This window comes from Talpa occidentalis, unplaced genomic scaffold (genome assembly GCF_014898055.3).
Source record: "Talpa occidentalis isolate TD23 unplaced genomic scaffold, MPIMG_talOcc4v2.1 talOcc4.5, whole genome shotgun sequence".
NCBI classification, from domain to species: Eukaryota; Metazoa; Chordata; class Mammalia; order Eulipotyphla; family Talpidae; genus Talpa; species Talpa occidentalis.
In genome coordinates this window covers 79,920,564-79,947,785 of record NW_023604861.1, presented here as the reverse complement: position 1 = coordinate 79,947,785, position 27,222 = coordinate 79,920,564, and positions in this window count along the sequence as shown.

Sequence of the window (27,222 nt, the reverse complement as noted above, 5' to 3'; positions counted from 1 at the left end):
GCAGCGTACTTCAGTCCATCTTCCTGTTCTGTTCCCTGCTCTGTCTCTGATGAATTCTCTCACCCACCTGTGCCTCTGGCCTACACCCCACTGCTTGTATAAATAAATAAATCTTTAAAAAAATATTTCTTTGTCATGGCAGTTTTTAACTCTGTATCTGATAGGAAGAAAAGAACATCTATGCCTTTGTGGATAGATTCTGGAGTTTTTTTCTCCCCTTGTGGTGAAATATTCTCTTGAGGACTCAAGATGTCATATGTTGCATTTTTCATCTGCCCATTTTGTAGCTTTCCAGTTTGCCATGTTTTCAAGTGTTCTAAGGTTGCAGAACTTCTACTTTTTCAGCAGATTGAAGATTTTTTTTCTTTTTTTTCACTTGGCATTTCAGTACATTTTATGTCAGAGAGAACTGTTGAACAGCTGCTGAGTCAGGGGATAATGGAGGGTCTGGGAGGGGTCCTGTTACCGATGAAAGCGGTGTGCAGGGTAGCTCATGTTTCTGGTACCATAGATAGCCCTTCTCTCTGGGTTTCCAAAACTACATCTGTGGATCATGCTGTCAGTACCACTTCACAGGATCAACTGCAGCACTGAGGGTTAGGGGCAGGGAATGTAGTTTTATATACTGCTCTCTTCACTGGAACCAGCTCTCCTGGCACACCCATACCCTCCACACATATCTTCCCTAAGTCACAGGCATATCTCAATGCTAATCAGCTTTTCCTTTACCAGATCTTCCAACCAAACATCTTTGGAAACTGCCAGCTCCCGCCTTGGCTGCAGTTTCTAGGCACCTCTCTCCATCAACCTTTTGTTGTTTGGAGTTGAATATCTTCACAGTCTCTTCTGGTGTGGGCAGTGTTGGACTCTGATGTTTAAGAGGTTTTCTAATTTCACCCCAAGTCATGGTATCCTCTGTGTCCAGTGTTCCTCTGTACTATTTTAAGATTATCTACCTGGGAGCAAAGTAAAGAATATCCTTTGATGCCATCTTCTCTGCCTCCCACATGAACTTACGAAACTTTTCTTTAACAAGCATGCTAAAAGAGGGAAAAAAATGCTATTGGGTTTTTTAATTGAATATGCCTTAAACAGACAGCTCAATTAGTAATTAACATGATTACATTTAGTTTTTCTCTCTGATTTTCCATCAATTCCATTTGATTTTTTTCTTTACATGGGTCTCTTCTGTGTCTTGCTAACATTAATTTTAAGTATTTTATGAGTCTTGCTTCTATAAATGTCATGTTTTTATGAATGTACTGACTAGTATGAAGAAAGGTTCTTTATATCCACATGGTTATATCAGATTCAACCACATTTACTAAAGTTTATTATTAATTCCAGTTTTGGAGTCTTATCATATTTTTTTGGAACATTCTCCATGGTGGTAAATCTTATAGAAGCTTTGGCTGTGAGAACTGAAAGGATATAAAGACCATTCCACCCTCCCATTTTATAGACAATCCATCAGGGAGCCTCACAACCAGTCTCTGAACATTATGAAAGGAAGGTCCTAGAAAGGTCCTGTCCTATATTCTTGGAGATTCTTAAACCAAAATTCAGACAGCCCAACATATATAAATGACTTAACTTTTGTAATTCATTATAGTGATAAAATAACAGTAACCATTTTTTGAGGTCGGAGCACTGTGCCAGGTGCTTTATACAGAATATCTTATTTTATTCTGACCATAATCATTTGGAGTAAAATTATTCAAGATCATTACCTACCTGGAATATGTCTTCTTTTCATGCTCTATGGCTGTCCCTTTACCTTACCCCATCCTTTTTAGGAGCAGAAAGTTATAACCAAATGGCTTATTAGGGTTCTGTGTTGTCATTGGTTATTATAAGACTTACTTTGTTATTAATAATTAAAAGAGTTGATCCAGGTTTTTTTTTTTTGTGGCAGAGAATACATTTCTTATTAGTACCCCTACACAAAAACAAAATAATAAAAAACCCTAAAAACTATTTAAAATATTTCATTGGTTAGTTCTGAATGCTTAGTCAAAAAAGTTGAATTTTTAAATCTATTTGAAACCTCTATTATGTTCCCTGTTACAGTGTTTAAAAAAGCAGACCAGCATTTTTAATCTGAAAGAGTTTACTCCTAGAGTCACTGAACTATCATGATGGAAGGAACTTAGATATCATTGTGTTCTAACCTTATGCTCCCCTGATGAATTCTTGTCAGTCTTCTCTGGAACAGCTTTCTAACTGATTGTATGGCCCTCTTTTCTAAAGTCTATCTCCTGGTGTCTTTTACTTACCTCTACTCAAATGCCTTTTGTAGTTAACTAAATTTCTTTAAAATTTCAAGACAAACTATTAACCTTTTCAGCAATTGCATTACAGAACTAATACTTCCCATCTAACTTCCAATTTTTTTTTTGCGCTGGCTCCCAATTCTGTTCCCCTGTCAATCTTTCTCATTTTAGTAAAGAGTGGATCATGATGTACCCAGTTGCTCCACCTCAAACTAGTTGTCATTCTCAGCTACTTCTCCTCAAGCAGCTCATTGAAATGCCCCATCTAAAATTCCTTCATATGGTATCATTCCTTTACCACTAACTACTATCCCAGCCAATTTCATCTCTCTCCTGGATTGATGAAATAACATTTTTAACTTGTTTGAGAGTTAGTGCTCTAGAATTCTATTTAATGTATTCTCCACGCAGCAATCCTCTAAAATTGTAAACCACACTATGATACTTCCCTACTTAAAATTCCTCAAGATTCTTCCTATCCCATTTCTTTCTTCACCCTCCTCTGCTCCATTCAGTCACGTGGGCATTCTTTCTTTTTCTTTAACACACTAATCTCCTTCCTTACTTGAGACTCTTGATCTTGCTTTCTCCTATGCTTGCAATGTTCTTCACTTAATATCACTTTTGGCCTTAATTTATTTGGATTTCACTCATTCATTCATTTCTGCTCAAATGTCACCTACTCAGAAAGTCCATACTTGTCTAGTCTGTCTAAAATAGTTCTCCTACACATTCCCAAACTCACATTTTATTACCTTACTCTGCTTTATTATTCCTCTTGGCACTTACCACAAACTGCATTATATGTTTACTTGTTCAGTTGTTTAATTTCTCTACCACTAGAATGTCAACTCCATAAAAGTGGAGAATTTATTGTTTTATTTTCTACTTAAAGTTCACTAAGATAATTCTAGATATATACAAGGTAGTCTTTGCACTAGTAGGGTTCCTGACACATATTTGTTAATGAATGAATTGTTGACTGTATTGAGTTTGTACTCAGATAAACTCTTTAGTCTTTTTTTCTAAGAGCTTCTCTAAGCATTGTGGTTTTGTAAAGTGTTCAGTAATTTTTTCTTGAATGAATAATTTCTTCTGAGTCACAGGATTTAATTTCATTCTCTCTAGTCTTATATTTGACTTTAGGTTTGGGCTATACTTACTATTAACTAAGCTTGTACATGCTCTTCTTTTTTTAGTCTGAACATCTTCATATCTCTTTGACAGATAAGATGAAATCTGGGACAGTCTACTTAACTCTTATATGCATTAATGTATGGCCAGAAAATAAATTCAGTCAATTCTATTTTCCTTCTTGATTTTGTTTTAAAATAGATACTAATAAAAAAAAACACTTTTCTTCTAAGCATTTTTTTCTAATACCACTTTCTGAGTCTACCTCTTTTTTGGGAAAGTAGGTCTAATACAGTGGAAATAACGAGAGAATTATATAAAATATTTTATGATTAGGTGATATGGTACAGAAACTCTAAGTCTTCCAGAAAACAAAAGGATTGAAGAGAGTTTGCAGCATTAGAAAAGATTCTGTGCAGGATCCTTTCCAAATTTTAAATATGCCAGTATATGTTAAAGATAAAATCATGGATTATAGAAACAATACAGTTTTTTTTTATTTTTAAAGTTAGCCAAGTTTGGTGCTAGTTATTTTGTCAGATGGCATGTCTTAGCTGTGCATGACTTTTATCATAAGCCAAAAGGCATCAAGCTTCATGTGGGTTCAAGGGCAAAGTGGCAGAGAGTAATCAAAGTTTTCAGGTCAGCAGACAGCCTTGGACATGCTCTTGGAGAATGAGGTCAATAACATCACAGCATCAAACATAAACTAACCATCTCGAGAGATTGCTACTCTCCTACCTTAGAGACCCAGCAACAATTTTCTCAAAATAACTTCCCGTATACAGCATAAACACTAAGTAGGCATGTCTTTGCTCATGCATGTGTATGTGTGAGCTTATAAATGTGTACATGCATGACCATGCATGTCTGTGTGTCCTGTAAGGGAAGAGACTTGCTGTTTTATTATTTACCAGATTCACATTTTCTTTCTTGCTTTATACATCCGTGAATCCCCTCACCAACTCTCATCTTCAAAAATTGTTGTAATGTCCCTAGACAGTAGGGGAAATCAATATGTCATTGAATAGGATGATTCTTTAGATCTAGTGATATGTTGATTTTAAGCACAGGAAGGAATTTAGAAAGATTATGGAGGAGGAAGGGTCTGATGGGCACTCTCAAGGTTAGGGTTTTTTTTGTTTGTTTGTTTGTTTATTTGCTTTTCATAGTGACAGCCTAAACTGTTGGTAAAATTGACTGATAGGTGGTAAACATTATAGAGCATGAAAATTATACCACATGGCTAGGCTTTGCTTTTTCAGCAACTGTGCAGTTGGACTGACCTAAGTCTCATTTCCTGTTTCCATTATAGTTGTTAGTCCCAATTCCTCCCACATCTGTATCAGACATATCTTATTCTGTAGCCTATTTGCCCATATGGGCTCTGGAGTGACCTCATTCTTGAGAAGACGCCTGCAAGCTGTGCTCAAGATGGACAGCCCCTGACAAATGGGTGCATGTGCCCTGAGTGCACAGCTGGAAGGGTGCTCTGGCCACCCTTGGCTTATTGTGTGTGGTGGGGTTTTGCAAAAGGTTTTCAACATATGTTTGTCTGGATATTTTCAAGGCTCATACACAGTCTGTTTTAAATATTTAACCTTATATGAGGCTTCCTGAAGTTATTCCTGTGATTTTTAAAAGAGAAAACAATCTGATCATACATATCTGAGTAGAATGATCAAAGGAGCAAATGATAATTCATTCATATGCTTGTTGTTTGTTTGTTATGGAACTTTGAGTGTAAATAATTTAGCTCTCAGCTTTTGCCTTCCTTAACAATCATTCTGTTAATATGTATTTGAGCATTGAAGTATTAAGCACAAAGATTAGATACAGAAAAATCTCAAAACCCTCCCTTTAGGCATGTGGTCCATTTGAGAGACACTATTGACTAGTATTGGGTGGCCTTATGTAATACTAATAGTAGTTTGTGTATTTACTATGTGCCAGGACTTAGTGTTATATTTAGATGTATTATCTCATTTAACCCTCAAAATAATCCTATCAAGTAGGTGCTATTTTCCTCCTCATGTCAGATAAGGAGTATCTCATGTATTTCATAGTCTTGGACCTTTATATTCAGATATTTAATACATTTTGAATACTTGTTATGTATGGACTTAAGTATAGATCCTGTCTAAACTATAATGTTGCTATACTGCTAACATCTGCAGTGCGTGAAGTCAGTATTCCTGGGAGAAAGAGGATAAAACCCATGGTGGCGAGTCATCTGGGCTTTTGCCTTGATACGTGGGAGTGGGGCTTGAATCTTCATGCAAGTTATTTGGAGTGACCCTTCCACCAGAAGTACTTCAAGCTGGTTCAAGGTCAACTTCCTCCACCTATTCCCAGAGCGTTCTTTCTAAGCCAAAACATAGGATTAGCCTAAATAAATATATAGAAATTGTGATTTTGGGCCTCCCTGGTGGCACAACAGGTTGAGTGCAGTGCTGTGAAGGTTTCCACAGCTTCTGCAGCGAGGGTTCGATTCCTGGCCAGCCAGGGAGATTCCCACATGGTGTGGCAGACCTCTCCTGTTGCGCCCACTGCTCCCCTCAGCAGTGCTTTTGGTCCATCTGACTGTTCTGCTCCCCACTCTGTCTCTTGTGAATCCTCTCACCCTCCCATACCTCTGGCCTGTACCCCAGCTATTGTATAAATAAAAAATAAATCTGAAAAAAAAAAAAAAAAGAAATTGTGACTTTGGTTTTGTTAATGCTTTTTATCCTGATTCCAGCCACCAAATCTACTTTAGATTATGTGGGTAATTTCTTTGCTTTATTCACTGGTTAAATCCATTTCAGAAACACAGTTTTATAAATACCTCTTCACATTTTTTGTTTTCTTTTGTAATTTATTTGCATTTTTTATTATGGTATAATCATTAAGAGTAAGGACTTTGTGTATGGTGTGAGGTAGTGGTCACGCTTCATTCTTTTGCATGTAGCGACCCAGTTTTCCCAGCACCATTTATTGAACAAACTTTCTTTGCTCCAATGCATATTCTTTGCTCCTTTGTCAAAGATTAGTTGACCATAAATCTGTGGGTTTATTTCTGGATTTTCTATTTGATTCCATTGGTGTGTGTGTCTGTTCTTGTTCCAATACCATGCAGTTTTGATGATTATGGCTTTGTAGTATAGTTTGAAGTCTGGGAGTGTGATGCCTCCATTCCCTTCTTTTTTTTTTTTTTTCAGGAGAGCTTTGGCTATTCGGGGTTTTTGGTGATTCCATATGAATTTCATCAATAATTGTTCTATTTCTTTGAGGAATGACTGGAATTTTTATTGGAATAGCATTGAATCTGTATATTGCTTTTGGTAGGCTGGCCATTTTAATAATGTTTATTCTTCCAATCCATGAGCAGGGGATGTATTTCCATTTCTTTGTGACTTCTTCTATTTCTTTTAACAGTGTTTTACAGTTTCCTTTGTATAGGTCCTTTGTATAGTGTTTTATAGTTTCCTTTGTATAGGTCCTTTACCTCTTTTGTTAGATTTATTCCCAAATATTTGATTTTTTTGTTTCAATATTAAAAGGGATTTTTTTTTTTTGGTTTCTTCTTCTTCAGATTTATTGTTTGTGTATAGGAAGGCTACTGACTTTTGCGTGTTGATTTTGTATCCTGCCACTTTACTGAACTGATTGATGATTTGAATTAGTTTTTCTGTGGAGTTTTTGGGGTTCTCTATGTATATTATCATATCATCTGCAAATAGCGATAGTTTGGCTTCTTCTTTTCCTATTTGGATTCCTTGTATGTCTTTCTCTTGTCTTATTGCTCTGGCTAGGACTTCCAGTATTATATTGAAAAGCAGTGGTGAGAGTGGACATCCTTGTCTTGTTCCAGATCTTAATGGAAATGCTTTCAGCTTTTCACCATTGAGAATGATACTGGCTGTTGGCTTGTCGTATATGGCCTTTATGATGTTGAGGTATGTTCCTTGTATCCCAAGAATTTCAAGGGCTTTTATCATGAATGGGTTTTGCACTTTGTTGAAAGCTTTCTCAGCATCTATTGATATTATCATATATGGTTTTTATATTTCTTTTTGTTGATGTGTTAGATAATGTTGATTGATTTTCGGATGTTGAACCATCCTTGTGTCCCTGGCATGAATCCTACTTGGTCGTGGTGAATTATCTTATGGATACATTGTTGGATTCTGATAGCTAAAATTTTATTGAGGATTTCTGGACCTACTAAACATAGAGCTTCCATATGATCCAGCAATTCCACTCCTAGGTATTTACCCAAAGGACACAGAAACATCAATTCCAAAGAGCACCTGCACCCCTATGTTTATAGCAGCACTGTTTATAATAGCTAAGCTTTGGAAATAACCCAAATGCCCCAAAATAGATGACTGGATCAAGAAGATGTGGTACATATACACCATGGAATATTACTCAGCATTCAAAAAAGATAAACACATGCAATTTGCAGAAACATGTATGGCGCTGGAAGGGATCATGCTCAGCGAAATAAGCCAGAAAGAAAAAGAAAAATACCGGATGGTCTCACTCATAGCAGGAATCTAGAAAACTTAAATAAGGGACCAGGAAAATGAATAACTATAAGAAAGTGAAAATCAAAATCAAAAAACAACTATGAACCACAGACACTCTATGGGGTTGGGGGGTGGGGTGGGGAGGGATTGGGGTCAAAATAAGGGGGTTGCAATTGTATGGGGAATATAAAAATAAAATATATTTTTTAAAAATAGTATGGACTTTGGAGTGACATTGCCTTTATTTGAATCCTCCTTCATTCACTTACTGGTGGTGGATATATCCTCTCAGTATTTTAGCTTCCCTACCTGTTCTTACCTGATAGGATTGTTGCAAGGATTCACAACAGGTATAAAATATTAGAAGAGTGACCAGTGCATGCTGATGATTGTTAAATAACAGTTGTCAGCATTATTGGTAGATATCATCAGGCATATCAATTATCTTCTCAGTGTCTACTAATATGATAGGTATTCTATAAATATTTATTGAATAAAATACACAAAAGTTTTGTTTGCAAGGCGATTTGGTGCATTTGACGTCAAGGGCAATAAACAGAGTTAACCTGTCTTCTGAGGATTCTTTGTATTGTAAATATACAGTATTTCAGATTACAGGAGTCTGTAGAGCTCTCTGGGTCCTGCCCTAATGGGCGTACAAATGGGCAAGAGCCTCACACAATAGAGACCAGAGATTCACACTATTCTTGTGAGGCAGCCTGGGCAGGAGTTTTACCCCACATAGGAGACGCTAATTGCAGGGGTTCTTAAATTTGTGATATTCCAGGATGCCACCAATCAGATGTAAAATGCTCAAAACACATTCAAAGAACAATTTACCTTGTTTCTCTCTAGCTTGGTGGTTAACATTGGCCCAACAGCATTTCTCAGGTGAGGTGAAACAAATGGGCTTTCACTCAGTAAATGTTTACTGAGACCATGATTCAGGACCTAAGTGAGGAAACCATGATGACTTTCTAGAGCTTACATTATCATGGAGATGAATAAATAGTTCAGAAACAATGGATGGTTGTGATAAAAAAATATTATTTTGAATTATGTGATCCAAACAACTAAGTGGCAACCAATTAATTTTTCTTAACAATGTTTCTGTGTACATCATCACCATGCCAGGGATTTGTTTTTTCCACAGTTACTTTTCTTCATCTCTTAAGATGAAGACCATTATTATTTTCTTAGTGTAATGGGGCAAGCAATAGATATTTGAGGTCTTAAATGGAGGAAGTTGTTAGATTAAAGTTGAAGTTACCAATAATGCTATAAACTTCAGTGCTACTTAAACATGTGCTCAAAATTTTTAATTTATGCAAGATTTAACATTGAGTAATTGAACTACATTAAATCATGTCAAATGTTGTAGTATTTTGTATAACTCCTTGGTGTCCCTTACTCAAAGTAACCCCTTCAATCTATCCACCATACCCATTAGATTTGTAGCTTTTAATCTAGAAGTATATTGAAATAAGCAGTTAGAATTTTATTTTTCCTCAAATTACCAGTCCTTTTCTCTTCAAGGAGGTATTTCAAAAAAGAAGTTTGCCAGCTTTGTCAGCCAGGATGTGTTTCAGTAGGCCAGTAGATAAGCTGTGGTATATCTAGGCAATGGAATATTATTCAGCATTAAAAAGAAATGAATTAACAAGCTATGAAAAGACTTGGAGGAATCTTAAATGCATTTTACTAAGTGAAGGAAGACAATCTGAAAAGGTATATACTATATTGTATGTTTCAGAGTATAAGATATTCTAGAAAAGTCAAAGCAACGGAGATAATAAAAAGATAAGTGGTTGCCAAAAATTAAAGAGGAGGATGGCATGAATAAACAGAACCCAGAAGGTGTTTTAGGGTCATGAAAACTTCTCTGTATGATGCTGTAATGGTGGGTACATGTCATTGTATATTTCAGCAAATGCACAGACTGAGTGACATAGGGCTATAGGGGGCTTAGCTTCAAAAGGACAGTGCCCAATACGGGACAGGTCACTGGGTTCTTCACCCACGCACACAATTGCAAGACCACGCAGGCTCAGGGCACAACAACAATAGGGTTTACTTAACAAACAGGGGAAACAAGGAGTTCCTAAGGTCACAAGTGACTGGCTATCTCATTGCAGTTAAATGAAAGGCCACTCATCTGAGATGGCATTGTTCCATCAATGAGGGCACAGACCTCACGCAAGCAGTAAGCCAGGATCCACCTCACCAACTCACCACAGCTGGGGCCACTGAGATGATGACCCAGCAGTCCACTGCAACAGTCTGAAGGTTATAATGAACAGCACCGGAAGCTGGACCAGGCAGCAACTGGGAGGTAATGCCACCAGATGTTCAACAGCTCTCAGAGTTTACCTGTCAACAGCTCTGGACCCCACTGGCTAGTAGTGCTGGTCACTATCAGTCTCTAACATTACAGCTCTTTGTGAGTTGTTGGCCCACACTGACAACAAACACTTCTTTGAGAGACCAGGCCTGAGGCATGGTGCTCCTTTGGGTTGATATCAGAGGCAGGCCAGAGGGTGGTACAGCCAACCCAGCCTCTGCAAAGTTCTTTGGCTTTTCTGCAGAGCTTTTCAGCTTCCCTTCTTCCTTCGGAGATCAGCGGCTGGATGCATCTGAGAACACACAGTCTCAGGGAGCAAGTGTCCAGTCCAGAGCATCCCAAGCAAGTCCAAGCAAGCAAGTCTCAGAGTGCAGGAGTGCAGCCATCCAGAAATGCAGGAGCCCAGTCCAAACAAATCTGCAAGTGAGTGAGCGAGTGAGTGAGCACCTCCACAAGGGCTAGGGTCCAAGCAAGTGAGAGTCCAGGAAGCATGGGAGTGCAGGAGTTTCAAGTAACTCCCAACTCCCTTCCCGCCTGCCTTAGCTCCTTCTTCAGGGTCCCCCATCTACCAGTCTGATTGGACTGAGTTGTCATACTGGCTGCATGGACAATTTTACCAATCAGCTTATAGCTCACACGTGATGGGTCTGTTCCACGATCCAGGCATCAAATCCACAGGTCTCTCTACTGCCTGCAGCTGGAGGGAGCCACAGTGTTGGAGCTGGCCACATAGGGCTCCAGGAGCTGCGTGCTCTGGTGTAACATGCTAGGGGAACCACTGCTGTCTGCCATCATTCCTGGCCTATGCCGGCAGCCTGAGGCCCAGTGAGGTCATTGGCGGTGGGCAGTAAAATGACTCTCACCGGCTGCTGCTTGCACTGCCTCCAAGCAGTGCTCTCGGGCCAAGCACTGGAGCCTAAGGTGCAGGTGTCTCCGGTTTCATGTCCAGCACTAACGGTGAACCCTAAAGTAAACTCTGGTCCTTGAGTGACATTGATTTTCAATGTATCTTTATTACAACAATGTACCACTCTGCTGGGAATATTGATAATGGTGAGGGTATGCAAATGCGGGTGCAGGTGGTATATGGGGAATCTCTCTACCTTTCTGTTCAGTTTTGCTGTGATACTAAAACTAAAAAAATGATGAGATCTGTTAAAATAGAGAAAAGTTTGGACAATGTCTGTGGTGTCATTTTAAGTTTCCCTGGCCAGACTTTAAAGGAAAAAAAGGAACATTGGAATCCATGTGAACATTTTGATTGTCAAACCTCAAATATGTCTTAATAGATTAAGATTTCAGGAAAAAAGACATACCCAGGGCATACCCAGCATAACAATGTGTAGACCAAACCTGCCCAGAGCAACCTGAGTTGTCAGGGACTTTAAACCTCATTAGTAGAATTCTTTTACAGATATACTTGCAGCTAAGGTCCTGCGTTTCACAGTTCTTAGAAAATTCTTCTCACTGGTGTTGGGTGTTGCATTTAAACCAAGAGCCTGAGGTCTTTAATTGAAAGGCAAACATTGGTTTTATATCTTGTGCTTTCTGGAGGGTGTAGCTTTTGTCTTTTAAAGTGACAATAGTGAGAAAATGAAGGGGGGAAATCCACTCACCTCTGATTATATTAAACCTCCCACCAGCTGTTTATACCATAGCCCATTATTCCATGCTGTAAGAAGTCTTTAACATATGAAAAGGAAGTCCTTGATGTGACATGGTGGTGAAATATACTATACTTACTTTTGATGGTGTATAAGTTATCTTCTGCATTTTATTTTCCATTGTTTTCTTAAAGATTAGCCTTAGGGAATTTAAATAATTAGGCCTAAAATCTTTGGCATGATATTTAATGAACCACATCTTGGTCTTCAGCCAGTGCAAGGGCCGTGGTCAGCTGTAGCAGAGGCGACACAGCCGAGGGGACTTGGCCAAGCTGCCCTCCTCACCAGCTGTATGGACTTGTACTCAGGATACCCAGAGTGTCCAGAAGAAGCTTTGTTCTCCAGAAATCTGGTCACACTGCTGCACTTCTGTGCTTGTTTATCCTGAAGCCTCAAGTTCTTCTTTGCAGGCAAACTGAACCCATAAATGAATAAAAGCAAACAAACTAACAAAACAAGTGACTTTAAAGATACATCCTTTTGGGAGAAATTCAGGGTTTTGCCTGAATAACTCTCATGGTTCCAGGAAGGATGGGGTGAAATGATGAAATTTGTGTAGGCTGGTGAAAATGCCTGTGGGTCAGGCTCATTTGTGATATTTTAGTTTTGGGGTATATTAGTCTGTGTTCTCTAGTGAGGCGGGGGGGCAGGTGGGTGTGTGTGTATGATGGGGGGCGGGAGAGGGAGAGAGAGAGAGAGAGAGAGAGAGAGAGAGAGAGAGAGAGGAATTGGCTCCTGTTCACATGATTATAGAATGGACTATCAGACTGGGGTCCCAGGGAGTCAGTGATATTGCAGTTCAAGTTTGAAGCCTGCCAGTAGAATTCCTTCTCTTCCTTGGAAGTCAGTCTTTGTTCTATTATGACCTTTCCTTTACTGATTGAATGAGGCCCACCCATGTTATGAAGGGCAATCAGTTTTATTCAAAGTGTGCTGCTTTAAATGTAAAGCTCATCCAGAAAACATAGTGACATCCAGGATAAGATTCAACCAACTATATGGACACTGTGGTCCATCCAAGCTGACATAAAATTAACCATCAGAATAAATTGTCATCTCGTAAGACATTGTATGTTTGCATCATGTCAAATTCCACAGTATAGAGAGGATAAATCAAGGTAAGAGTATAATCAACATTAAAACCAAAATATTTTAAAATAGTACATAAAAACCTAGTTAAAATATAGGGTAACAACAATGGATTATGAGTCTTAATTAAAAAAAAAAAAAAGCTGACATTTATTTGGTACTATATGTGAGGAATTCTCACAAACTTTGCCAGGTAGCAAAGACCCTGGAATTAATAATCTGGTTGCCCACTCACTAGCTGTGTGATCTGGACCTCGGTTTCCTTAGTAGACAAAATGGGAGTAATAACACCAACTTGAATAATAATGGGAATAATAATACCTCTATAAAGGCAGGAACAGGGCACCGAGCAGGTTTTCTGATCCAGCAGACCGGGTAAAGGAGGAGTCAGAGTCCTCAGTGGCTTTTGCAGTTCTTTTATTTAGATTTACCAGGCATATGGCAGGCAGGGGTGCTGGGGGGCCGGGAGGCTGGCAGTCCTCCCAGCCCCCAGCAAATCCTCACTCTATCTGAGCTCTCTGGCGTTCTCTCTGCTGCTCCTGGCGTCCCCGTGAGGCCATCCTTAAAAGCCCAGTCTCAGCCCAGGTGAATCCCATCTACCTATGCCCACACCCTACTCCAGGTGCCCGCCATCAGGCATGCATTCAGGACCACAGGGTTCCATCATCTATCCTGATGGCGGGAGGCAGGAAAGCCTGATACCTTTTACCTTACCCTACAACCTCAAATAATGCCAAGGATTATTTGGAGGATCAAATGAGTGTTCCTTACCAAGTATTTGGAACAGTGCTTGGCTGTTGTGGAAGCGGGTACAGGGCATGTTCACTATCACTTCTGGAAGATGGATAAGGAGAGTCCAGGAACCTCACTGGATTTTATAGGCTTTAATGCTGTCTCAAGGAACCAGGTACACAGGCACACCGGGCAGGGAGGCTGGCATGCAAGGAGGTAGGCACAAGTTGGGCAGGGGGGCTGGAAGGAGTCAGGCAAGAGAGCCTCCCAGACCCCTATGAATTTTTACTCTTTCTCTGGGCTCTCTCTGGCATTCTTTTGTGGTCTTGCCTCTTCTGTAGTCACTTGTTGTAAAGGGCAGGAATGGACACAGTGCAAGTTTTCTAGGATCCAGCAGACCGGGTAAAGGAGGAGTCAGAGTAGAGTCCTCAGTGGTTTTTTGCAGGTCTTTTATTGGGATTTACCCGGTACACAGCAGGCAGGGGTGCTGGGGGGCCGGGAGGCTGGCAGGCTTCCCAGCCCCCAGCAAGTCTTCATTCTATCTGGGTTCTCCAACGTTCTCTCAGCTTCTGCTTCTCTCTCGGCTTCTGCTGGCGTCCCCGTGATGCCGCCCTTAAAAGCCCAGTCTCAGCCCAGGTGAATCCCATCTACCTATGCTCACACCCCACTCCAGGTGCCCGCCATCAGGCATGCATTCAGGACCGCAAGGATCCATCATCTATCCTGATGCCGGGAGGGCAGAAAAGCCTGACATTTTCTTCACCCTACACTTGTCCTCTCGTCGTCATTGTAGGGTGAGGAAAAATGTCAGGCTTTTCTGATGAGGATAGATGATGGATCCTTGCGGTCCTGAATGCATGCCTGATAGCGGGCACCTGGAGTAGGGTGTGGGCATAGGTAGATGGGATTCACCTGGGCTGAGACTGGGCTTTTAAGGGCGGCGTCACGGGGATGCCAGCAGCAGTAGAAGCCGAAAGAGAAGCCAAGAAGCAGCAGAACGAACGGAAGAGCTGAGAAGCAGAGAGAGCGCCAGAGAGCCCAGATAGAGTAAGGATTTGCTGGGGGCTGGGAGGACTGCCAGCCTCCCAGCACCCCTGCCTGCCATATGCCTGGTGAACCCCAATAGAGGCTTGAAAACGTGCCGGGGTCTCCAGGACTCTCTCCTCCTTTACCCCGTCTGCGTGGCATGATAGAAAACCTGCTCAGTGGTCCAGTCCTGCCCTTTACGCCATCCTACCATAACCCTGCCCTCTCTCTGCGTGATGCCACTCTTATATCCCTGGCTTCTAGGCTCAGGTGTGCACACTTGCACATGGCCACACCCATGCTCCAGGTGTCCACAATCAGGCATATGTGCCCTGCCTTCTGCATCAGCACAATCAAGGCTGCAGGTGATAGCCACAGAGGTTAGTGGAGTAAAAAAGCCTGACTAATTCACTAACCCTACACTGGCACATTAGAAGCACTCAGAAAAACTACTACAGAGGATGACAGTACAGAAATGATGGCAGAACAAAGGGCAGGGTAGCATAAAGTATGCCCAGACTGAGCAACCCAATATAATCCAGGATTAACTGATGTGAGGGCCTCTTCTCAGGCTTGGCCTTCCCTGAGTTTATGTTATTATATCTCAGGCTATAGGAATTATCTTACAGAATTTTTTTTTTTTTTTACTTAGAGTTAAAACTGGGATCACTGTATGAAAATCTATGCGTATTTTGTTTCATTCTAGAGAATCTCAACAACAGTAGTTTGGAAACCCTTAGTATCCTCATTGTGCCAGTACAAGGCAGCACTGCTGTTTGGCCTTATATTGCTTATAACTCAAGTCAAGACTTTTTGGAATCATGATCATCAGTCACAACGGGGGCCTATGGCAAGGTCTTTAGGTTTAAATGACTTCTGGATTTAACATCTTATTGCTGAATTTCCAGCTTTCCCTTACCCTTATTTGTGAAGCTGAACTAATTTTGGAGTGTAGTTTGTACGCCACCTGTAACTAGTTGATTCATTTCCTTATCTGACTTCGCTACTTCTAAAAGCAAGGCACACATTGGTTTATTTTGCCTGGGGCTTTAATTAAAGAAGAGATTTCAAAATGCTTACACAACATTGTTTTCTGACCATGACAAAAGTCTGACTAAGAGAACTCCCCCCCTCCTTAAAATTCATGTCACAAGCCCCACTTACTTGTTTTCTGCTTGTGGGCTCATTCTTTCTAAGTATGGAAAACCAATAAGCAGCAACAAAAAAATTAATTCTAAATAGGTGGAAATGGATTCATCAGGCCACCATTAAAAGTCAAAAGCCATTCAGTGCATCACACAGAAGTCAGCAAACTGTTAGATAACCAGGGTTATTTACTAATGTTTTGACAGCTCCACTTAGTATATAGGTGAACTGGAGATAATTCTGACCTCGTGTGCCCCCCAAGATGCTTTATTGGCTTAGTTGATTTATAAATCCTAGATTCATGAGACAATTGGCAACACACCCTTTCACAGATGTGGGTTATGCTATCAGCATGGGAAAAAGGTTCACTGAAGCTAACCTTCCAGAAATCTTTACTTTTAATCTATAAAATAAAGTGAGGTTAAGAATGTAAAAATATGACCAAATATCAGTGTTTTATAAAGTGGGATACACTTGTAAGTTTATATAGTCAGTATTCTCAAGAATATGTCTGTCTGTCTGTCTATCTATCTATAGGACATCTAAAACAAAGGGTTCTAGTAAATGATAAGAAAATCAGTGCTAATGATCCCATATTTATTTTTGCTGTTGTTTGTATGTTTTTGCAAATTTTATCCTCCAGACCATTATAGTGAAATCTAGCTTCAGTTTTAAGAACTGTATTTTACGTTTTGGTTTTCTTTTCCCAATGAGTAATTTTATTCCACTTACTCATTCTTTATTTTGGTACTGGATCTTATAGATCAAACACTAGTATTTATCAACTGAAAGATAAAGTTAATACCACAGAATCATTAAGGGTCAGTCTGGCCTGCTAGTATGAACTGTAAAAGGTAGTGTGTGTGTGTGTGTGTGTGTGTGTGTGTGTGTGTGTGTGTGTGTCATAAATTGCTCTGCATGATGCTGTAGCCATTGTTATTTGCAGAAAACTTTATATTTTTGTTAGGTCAAGAAGTCTGTAATTCTCCAAGTGATCCCTGAACCTTATTTAATGCAGTAAGCCACAAAAGGAGCTGGGTTGAACTTTGGTGACTACAAGTTGGAAAGTAATAACTTTCCCCATCTCTTCTGTAAGTGACTTGTGCCATGTGATGAATGCAGACCCTTCCCTCACAAGGGTTTCCTGATATTATAAACTTGTAGCAAATAAGGTTAGAACCTTTAAAATATAGCATTTAGTAATGCGCTGGAAATAGCTTCTTCTCGATTCCTTTAAAGGTCACCGCATTTGCTTTCCAGGCGTCCTTTTAGCTCAAGTCTCTACCGAGTGGAACTGAGAACATGCTTGCATTTGCACCTTCAATTTTCCCCAGCTTGAGTAAAATGGCAGAATCTTTCACAGAGAATGGGATGTGTCTGTGTATGTGTGTGTGTGTGTGTGCGTGCTTTTGTGAGCATAGATGTATAAATGCATTGTGAAGATAATGTTAGCTATGTATATACACTCAACTTTTTCAATTGAAGGTAAGGTTAGGTTTGTGTTATCATCATTCCAGAAATCACATTTATAGGAATGAAGTTGGGGTAACAGCTACTAAAGAAAAGCAAACTCCAGAGAAAGCACACAACTAGGTGTGCTTCACAGACCACTATTCACCACACCAAAATGTATTAATAAAGCTCTAGCCAGAATTAATTAATGTCAACCCACAAGTTTTTTGTGGTCATTGCTGCTTTAAATTATATTATTTTTTATTGAGGCAACAGTTAACAACGCTGTATATGTTATAGGAGTGTAAGTTCATACCTCTTTAGATGTATGTTATCACATACATCTATTGCAAAGAACCCACAATCTTCCTCCATAGCCCATTGGTTGCCCTCCCCCATCCCCTTCCTTCCAGTAGCTTTGTTTCTACAATCAGATTTCTAGGGGTTGTTTTAGTTCAGTTCGGTCTATTCCTTTGTTTTGTCTCTTTGTATCCCACATATGATTGAAATCATCTGGTATTTGTCTTTCTCCTGATTTGTTTTGCTCAGCGTAATCCCCTCCAGTTCCACCCAGGTTGTCACAAATGGCAAGATTTTATTTTTTTAATAGCTGAGTAATATTCCATTGTGTGTATATACCACATCTTCTTAATCCACTCACTGGCACTTAGGTTGTTTTCATATCTTGGCTATTGTAAATAGAGTTTTGAGAACCAAGATTGGAGGAGTGCACATTTCCATTCAAATTAGTGTTTTTGCATTCCTCAGATAGATCTCTAGGAGTAAAATTGTTGAATGAAACAGTATATCTATTTTTAATATTTTGAGAACCCTCTTTACTGTTTTCTGTAGGTACTAGACCAGTCTACATACCCACCTAGTGTAAGAGGTTTCCTTTATCTCCACATCCTAGTCAATATTGTTTTGATCTTTTTTTTATTTGGGCCACTCTCATGGGTATGGGGTCACCCATAACCCACTGCTGTTCCACTGAAAATGTGAGCTCACTAAATCTGTGATATTCAGAAAAAAAAAGTCAACACAGCATTGCTATCTAGATTAGAATTAGAGCTATAGATTGAAACAAGTCTATTTTATACTAACTGATACAAATTAAGGTCAGATTGGTAAAAAAAAAAAGGAATGACTTCTTTTTTTTTTTTTTTTTTTTTAGGCATGCTTTATTTATTTGTTTGCTGGTTTGTTTGTTTGTTTTGTTTATACATGCACTGGGTACAGTCAGAAGCTTGGGAGGGTGAGAGAATTCACCAGAGCCAGAGCGGGGAGCAGAGCAGGCAGAAGGACCGAAGTACACTGCTGAGGGGAGCAGCGGGCGGCAGGAGAGGTCTGCGCGCCATGTGGGACCCTCCTCCGGTGGCCGGGGAGCAGCCGGGGATCGAACTGGCGCCGCAGAGGCCGCACGCAGTTTCGCAACCCAGCGCTCAACCGCTGCGCCACCGGGGAGGCCCAGGAATGACTTCTTTTATAATGCATATATCACTGTTTCTAATTATCACTGTCATTTGTCAGCACTGCCAATATCCTCACCTATCTCACATCACTATCATTAGACCATTGTTAATATCATATTCATCAGGTTTATAGTTGGCTTTCCTGGTTCTTTTTAGAACGACAGTAAAGATTAAGAGTTGTTCATGTCTGCTAATAGTCTGCACTCTGTGTTCATGCCCGAATTAATTCCTATCCCTCTCTATCATTAAAAATTCTACCTCCTTTGTATTGATTAGTCTTTTTTCTGATCTCTTATTTAAGTTTTCTAAATTCCTGATGTGAGTGAGACCATCTGGTATTTTTCTTTTTCTTTCTGACTTATTTCGCTGAGCATGGTCCCTTCTAGCTCCATCCATGTTGCCGCAAACTGCATGTGTTTATCTTTCTTTTTTTTTTGTTATAAATTTTATTTTTATATTCCCCATACAATTGCAACCCCCTTATTTTGACCCCAATTCCTCCCCTCCCCGCTCCCCACCCGCCATAGAGACCAGGAAAAAGACTAATCAATACAAAGTAAAAATCAAAATCGACAAGCAACTATAAACCAGAGACACACTTCCGGGCAGGGGGAGGGAAGGGGAGAGGAAGGACAAGGGTCAAAATAAGGGGGGGGTGCAATTGCATGGGGAATATAACCAAAATGAAAATGCATGCATTGTGCAAAGATGAAAAATGATGTAAGAATTATATAAAATAAAATATTAAAAAAAAATCTACCTCCAACTCCAAAGCCAACATCTGAATTCCCCTCCTTCTAGGGCCTCCCTTTTAAATGTGTCATATTAGCCACTGTCTGGCTACTAATAATTTTCATTTGTTATTACATTTTTTGGTTAGTTTGTTTTTTTGATTGTCAAGTGTATATTTTCTTTGTTCAGCTAGACAAAAGGGGTCTTAAGGCAAAGATACGTTTTGTAACCTTGTATAGTACCATATTATTTAGATTATTAATTTATATTGATATATAGTTCTATGTAGTATTTAATAAATATTTCAACAAGCATTTATCATTAGATTGCAATTTTCAAGGAAGTTGGAGAATTTATTCATAGACAAAATGTTTCTATAAAATGGAGATAACTTGGCCAGATAAATTTGTATGTGGAGACTGTACCATATTCCCTTACGGCAGGGAATGCTATGGGTTCTGAGGCAGGGAGTGGGATCAAGGAAGTTGGATTTTGTGGTAAGTAAAGAGAATTTTTCCACTTTATCTCTCAGATTTCTCAGTCCTAAAAACTTAGGACTTGCCTTGGCTGTAAACCAAATGTTCTCTACATATGACATGTAGGTTTGGCCAAGTCTGTTGAGAGGGTTGGAGAAAATACTAAAAAGAAGATATAAACATGATATCAGAGGGTTAAACCACCAACAAAGAGAGGAATGAGGTTAGTGTGGGAGAGCTGACTGGTAAACAACATTGAAAAGCAGGGTCAGAGTCTGCATTTGGAATGGACAGATGACAATTGTCCTTCTGTACATTACCTGTAAAAGGGTGTCTTAATGGCAAGGAGAAGTGAGAAAGAAGAAGAGATTGCCATGATATATGGATAGAATAACCTGGATCTGAGCAGGTCTTAAGGGAAGAAGGGGGAAGAAATGAATGACACATAGAGGGAAAGGCTTGGATCTGCAGTCTGATCTGCATTAAGAGCCAAGGGAGCTAGAGGATTGCAGTGTCATTTTTACTGAAGCCTCAGGAGAAAAGAGAGGTATTCCCTTTAGCACCCCAAGTAGGAAGGGTAAGCACTGAAATAGTACAATCCCACTTAATTGTGAAAGTAGGAGAATAGGAGGTGATCCTCTCCCTAGATCCTCGTGCTGGGTCCCTAGATCTCTGGGAGATCTCGCCCAGAGAGATCTCTCCTTAGGCTCCAGCTCAAAGACAATGATGGGATGGCTTAAGGTGACGTAGATTTTGTAGGTATTCTTAGACTTTTAGTAGAATGAAGGTGCAGTAAGCCACAGAAAGTATGGAAAGACTGGAAATAAGCAGCAGTAGATTCTATACTTTTCATGTCTTTTATTTTTTACTTTTATATATTTTTAAGTTTTTATTGAAGTAACTTTGGCTTATAACATTATATGGTTTCAGTGGTATAGCATTGTAATTCATTATATGTATATGCTACATTATGGCCCCTTTCAAAAGTCTGGTTTTCATCCACCACCAGATAATTCACCTTCTTTACCTGATTTGCCCGTTCCTTGCCATCTCATGCTCATCATTTTGTTCTTATAACCTAAGGGTTTGTTTTTATTTTGTTCTGGTTGCTTTGTGTCTTTGTTTTTGTGTGAATGAGTGGAAACATTAGAATGTTTCCCTTACACCATCTGACTTACTTCACTTAGCCTGATCTCCTCAAAAATCCATCCATGTTGTCACAAACGGCAAGATTTCAAGTCACTGATTTCACTGTGCTTTTGGAAAGCAGGAGGAGCAGACTAGATTTGTAAGCAAGACTTCATATTTGGTGCTTTATACTGAATCTCAGCCCACCATTGATTGAGATGTGACAGAATGGTATCGGGAGAAAGTATAGCTTATGTATCTTCAACCCAAATAACTATATAAAATTTCTAGAATCAGAGGTGATCTTATCCAGCATCTTCATTTTGTAATACATATTGATTTGCTTCAAAATCTGTTTTTTTTTCCCCAAGATTGTTTATGATTGACTGTGCTGGTTAACTATGGTTAACTATGTCAAATGCGACAAAGATGAGAAAGATGAAGGTAATAGAAGGCAGGTAAGGAAGAAAACAGAGACCTTAGAAGGAAAATCATATTTTTAGCTTGATCTGTATATGTGGGACCTTCAGGACTGTGAGATGAAGTAGTTTGATCAATAAAACATCCTGAAATGTGTTTAAAGCTTTACAAATAGGTGTACAGTGTCTATGTTTGCAGACCCAAACTTGTGCAGTTTATTTTCTTTCAACTTGCAAATATTACATTGTGTGGAGTTCAAAATAGCACACTTCCACTGAACTCCCTCTGATTGGGTTATTTATCTGTTGTTAATGAAATGGCATCTTGCTACATCTTGAACTTTTCCAGACTTTTGAAATATATATGTGTGTCTCATGAAAGCATGTAGAAATACACTTATAAATACAGTTCTTTAACTTATGATTCCAACTGCCATCTACACCTGAATCTGGTAAAGCTTCCAATTCCAGCTACCAATTTATTGCAGAGAAGAGAGGAAAGTGTTAATCTCTACCGAGGGGAGGCAATCAAGTGAGTGCATCTAGACTATAGAAAAATCTTCAGGGAATATTACCTGATTTCTTTTTTTATTTTATTACCTGATTCTTTTACAAACATATTATAAGAAAGACAAAGAAAATTGATGTGGAACCCATCGATCAAAAGATACTTCAAATACTTAAATATGAACTGAGTATGTGAACTTCTTTGCATTGTAATTCAAACATACAAATTTTAAAATTATGATGTTTGTAAATGTGAACAGATTTAATAATATTTTACAAAATATTGCTAAGTTTTAAACCTTTAATAATGGTATTGTGACTTAAAATAATATCTTTTAGAAATATAAGGAAATATTTATAGCTGAAATGATAGAGTATATCATTTACTCCAAAATAATATGGGAGGGAAAAGTGATTAAGACAAATTCAACACAAATCAATTATTGTTGAATCTGCTCATTGTACTGTTCTGTGATTAAAATTCTCCACAATTTGAAAAAAAAATGCCATCGATTTGCATTGAATAGTATCTTTGACTCTTGGAGCTTTCCTGGCATTTCCTTAATTGACAGCCTAGACTATTCCTAAAAGAATGGCATGCAGATACAGTTGCCCTTTAGGTAATGCTGAAACCAGAGAAGAACTGCTAACAGAAAGAAAATATTTTTATTGTACTAATGAATCCCTCTGTACACCTACTCCTCATGGTCAAGTTTCCAAATTGGTGTTGCTATTTCTATAAGACAAACCTTTGGCTGTTTGTAGAGGCAAGTTCCTGACTGTGAATGATTCCAAAGCACTGACTAGTTTCAGCACTTAGACTCAGAATAAATTTAAATTCTTCTGAATTCCATGTGATGGAGAGATGGCATTAACAAATAACTTTATTTATTTATTTATTTATTTATTTATTTTTTTTTAGGCTTCCAGGGAGTACCAAGGCAACATGCCATGTTTATTCATATATTTTTCCACCCTCTGTATTCCCCCTTCACCTCAGATTTTTTTTTTTTTTTAAATATTAAATTTTATTTTTATATTCCCCCATACAATTGCAAACGCCCCATTCTGACCCCAATCCTTCCCCTCCCGCCCCCCACCCCCCAAAAAGTGTCTCTGGTTCATAGTTTTTTGTTGATTTTGATTTTTCACTTTCTTATATTCATTTTCCTGGTCCCTTATTTAAGTTTCTAGATTCCTGCTATGAGTGAGACCATCCGGTATTTTCTTTTTCTTTTGGCTTATTTCGCTGAGCATGATCCCTTCCAGTGCCATCCATGTTGCTGCAAAATGCATGTGTTTATCTTTTTTGAATGCTGAGTAATATTCCATGGTATATATGTACCACATCTTCTTGATCCAGTCATCTATTTTTGGGCATTTGGGTTGTTTCCAAAGCTTAGCTATTGTAAACAGTGCTGCTATAAACATAGGAGTGCAGGTGCTCTTTGGAATTGATGTTTCTGTGTCCTTTGGGTAAATACCTAGGAGTGGAATTGCTGGATCATATGGAAGCTCTATGTTTAGTAGGTCCAGAAATCTCCACACAGCTCTCCATAGTGGTTGGACCAGTTTGCACTCCCACCAACAGTGCACAAGAGTTCCTTTTTCTCCACATCCTCGCCAACATTTGTTGTTGCTAGTTTTTTTAATATGTGCCATTCTCACTGGTGTGAGATGGTATCTCATGGTAGTTTTGATTTGCATTTCCCTGATTACAAGTGATGTTGAACATTTTTTCATATGTCTGTTGGCCATTTGCATTTCCTCTTCAGAGAAGTTTCTTTTAGCTCTTCTGCCCATTTTTGACTGGATTATTTTCTTTGTTGTTGCTGAGTCTCATCAGCTCTTTGCAGATTTTTGTGATCAGTCCTTTATCATTAGTGTTGGGTGCAAAAATGTTCTCCCAGTTGGTGGGTTTCTCTTTGTTTTTGTTATTGTCTCTTTTGCTGTGCAGAAGCTCTTTAATTTGATGTAGTCCCAGCTGTTTATCTTGCCTTCACTATCACTGCTTTGGGTGATGTGTCTGTAAAGATGTCTTTGATGTGCAAATCACGTAGTGTTCGCCTATATTTCCTTCTATGTATTTTATGGTTTCAGGTCTTATGTCTAGTTCTTTAATCCATTTTGAGTTGATTTTTGTGTATGGTGTGAGGTAGTGGTCAAGCTTCATTCTTTTGCATGTAGCGACCCAGTTTTCCCAGCACCATTTATTGAACAAACTTTCTTTGCTCCAATGCATAGTCTTTGCTCCTTTGTCAAAGATTAGTTGACCATAAATCTGTGGGTTTATTTCTGGATTTTCTATTCGATTCCATTGGTCTGTATGTCTGTTCTTGTTCCAATACCATGCAGTTTTGATGATTATGGCTTTGTAGTATAGTTTGAAGTCTGGGAGTGTGATGCCTCCATTTCCTTCTTTTTTTTTCAGTAGAGCTTTGGCTATTCGGGGTTTTTGGTGATTCCATATGAATTTCATCAATAATTGTTCTATTTCTTTGAAGAATGCCATTGAGATTTTGATTGGAATAGCATTGAATCTGTATATTGCTTTTGGTAGGATGGCCATTTTAATAATGTTTATTCTTCCAATCCATGAGCAGGGGATGTCTTTCCATTTCTTTGTGTCTTCTTCTATTTCTTTTAACAGTGTTTTATAGTTTTCTTTGTATAGGTCCTTTACCTCTTTGTTAGATTTATTCCCAAATATTTGATTTTTTTTGTTTCGATAATAAAAGGGGTGTTTTTTTGATTTCTTCTTCTTCAGATTTATTGTTTGTGTATAGGAAGGCCACTGACTTTTGCGTGTTGATTTTGTATCCTGCCACTTTACTGAATTGATTGATGAGTTGAATTAGTTTTTCTGTGGAGATTTTGGGGTTCTCTATGTATATTATCATATCATCTGCAAATAGTGATAGTTTGACTTCTTCTTTTCCTATTTGGATTCCTTGGATGTCTTTCTCTTGTCTTATTGCCCTGCTAGGACTTCCAGTATTATATTGAAAAGCAGTGGTGAGAGTGGACATCCTTGTCTTGTTCCAGATCTTAATGGAATTGCTTCAGCTTTTCACCATTGAGAATTATACTGGCTGTTGGCTTGTCATAGATGGCCTTTATGATGTTGAGGTATGTTCCTTGTATCCCAAGAATTTCAAGGGCTTTTATCATGAATGGGTGTTGCACTTTGTCGAAAGCTTTCTCAGCATCTATTGATATTATCATATGGTTTTATATTTCTTTTTGTTGATGTGTTGATAACGTTGATTGATTTTCGGATGTTAAACCATCCTTGTGCCCTGGAATGAATCCAACTTGGTCGTGGTGAATTATCTTATGGATACATTGTTGGATTCTGATAGCTAAAATTTTATTGAGGATTTTTGCATCAGTGTTCATTAGGGAGATTGGCCTGTAGTTTTCCTTTTTTGTGTTGTCCTTGTTCGGTTTTGGTATTAGTGTAATGTTGGCTTCATAGAACGTGTTTGGTATTGTCCCTTCCTTCTCCATTTTTTGGAAGAGTTTGTGAAGGATAGGCACTAATTCGTCTCTGAATGTTGGTAGAATCATTTGTAAATCCATCAGGTCCTGGGCTTTTGTTTTTGGGGAGGTTTTTGATTACCATTTCAATTTCGCTAATTGTAATTGGTCTGTTTAGGTGTTCTATTTCTTCTTTATCTAGCTTTGGGTGATTGTAGAGTTGTAGGAATTTGTCCATCTCCTCTAGATTGTTAAACTTGTTTCCATATAACTGTTCATAGTAGTTACTGATTATTCTTTTGATTTCTGCTGTGTCCGTTGTGATTTCTCCTCTTTCATTGATGATCCTGTTTATTTGTGCTTTCTCCCTTTTTTCCTTTGTGAGCCTGGCTAGGGGTTTGTCTATTTTATTGATTTTTTCAAAGAACCAGCTCTTGGTTTCATTGATCTTTTGGATTGTTTTTTTAGTTTCAATTTCATTTATTTCTGCTTTGGTTTTTATTATTTCTTTTCTTCTACTGGTTTGGGGTTTTCTTGTTGTTTTTTTCTAGATCTTTGAGCTTCGAGATTAGGTTGTTTCTTTGCATTCTTTCTTGTTTCTTGATGTGAGCTTCTATTGCTATATATTTTCCTCTTATTACTGCTTTTGCTGCATCCCATACATTTAGGATATTGGTGTCCTCCTTGTCATTCAATTCAAAGAATTTTTTAATTTCTTCTTTGATCTCCTCGTTAGTCCAGTGGTCTTCCAGTAGTGTGGCTTTAATCTCCATGAGGTAGGATAGTTCCTGCCTTCTTTTTATGATTTATTTCTAGTTTGATGCCTTAGTGGTCAGAAAAGATGGTTGGTATGATTTCAATCTTGGTGTATCTGTTGATGTTTGTCTTGTGCCCCAGTATGTGATCGATCCTGGAGAATGATCCGTGTGCGCTTGAGAAAAATGTGTACTCCGTTTTTTTGGGTTTAGTGTTCTATAGATGTCTCTTAAGCCCAAATGCTCTAGGTCCTTATTTAGAGCTTTAGTTTCTTTACTTATTTTTTGTCTTGTTGATCTATCCATTGTTGATAGTGGTGTGTTGAAGTCTCCCACTACATATGTGTTTTCTCTGATGTCTGTTTTCAGAGAGGACAACAGTTGTCTGATATATTTTGGTGCTCTTTCGTTTGGTGAGTATATGTTAATGAGTGTTATTTCTTCTTGAAGTATTGTCCCCTTAATCATAATGTAGTGACCATTGGGGTCTCTTTTTATTTTTTTGAGTTTGAAGTCTGTTTTATCTGATATAAGTATAGCTGTTCCTGCTTTCTTTTTTGACCCATTTGCTTGTAGGATTGTTTTCCATCCTTTGACTTTGAGCCTATTTTTATCTTTTGTAGCTAAATGTGTTTCCTGGAGACAGCAAAAGGTTGGGTTTTGTTTCTTAATCCAGGCTGCAACTCTGTGTCTTTTTATTGAAGAGTTTAGTCCATTTACATTTAGAGTTAATATTGATATGTTAGCATCTGTATTTGCCATTATGTTTGTCTTTCCTTTGATTTTATTTATTTATTCTTTTAATAACTTTTTTTTTTTTGGTCTTCTTTCGTTGTTATTCGTCCCTCTGAGGTTCTGGCTTTAGGATTCCTTGTAGTATTT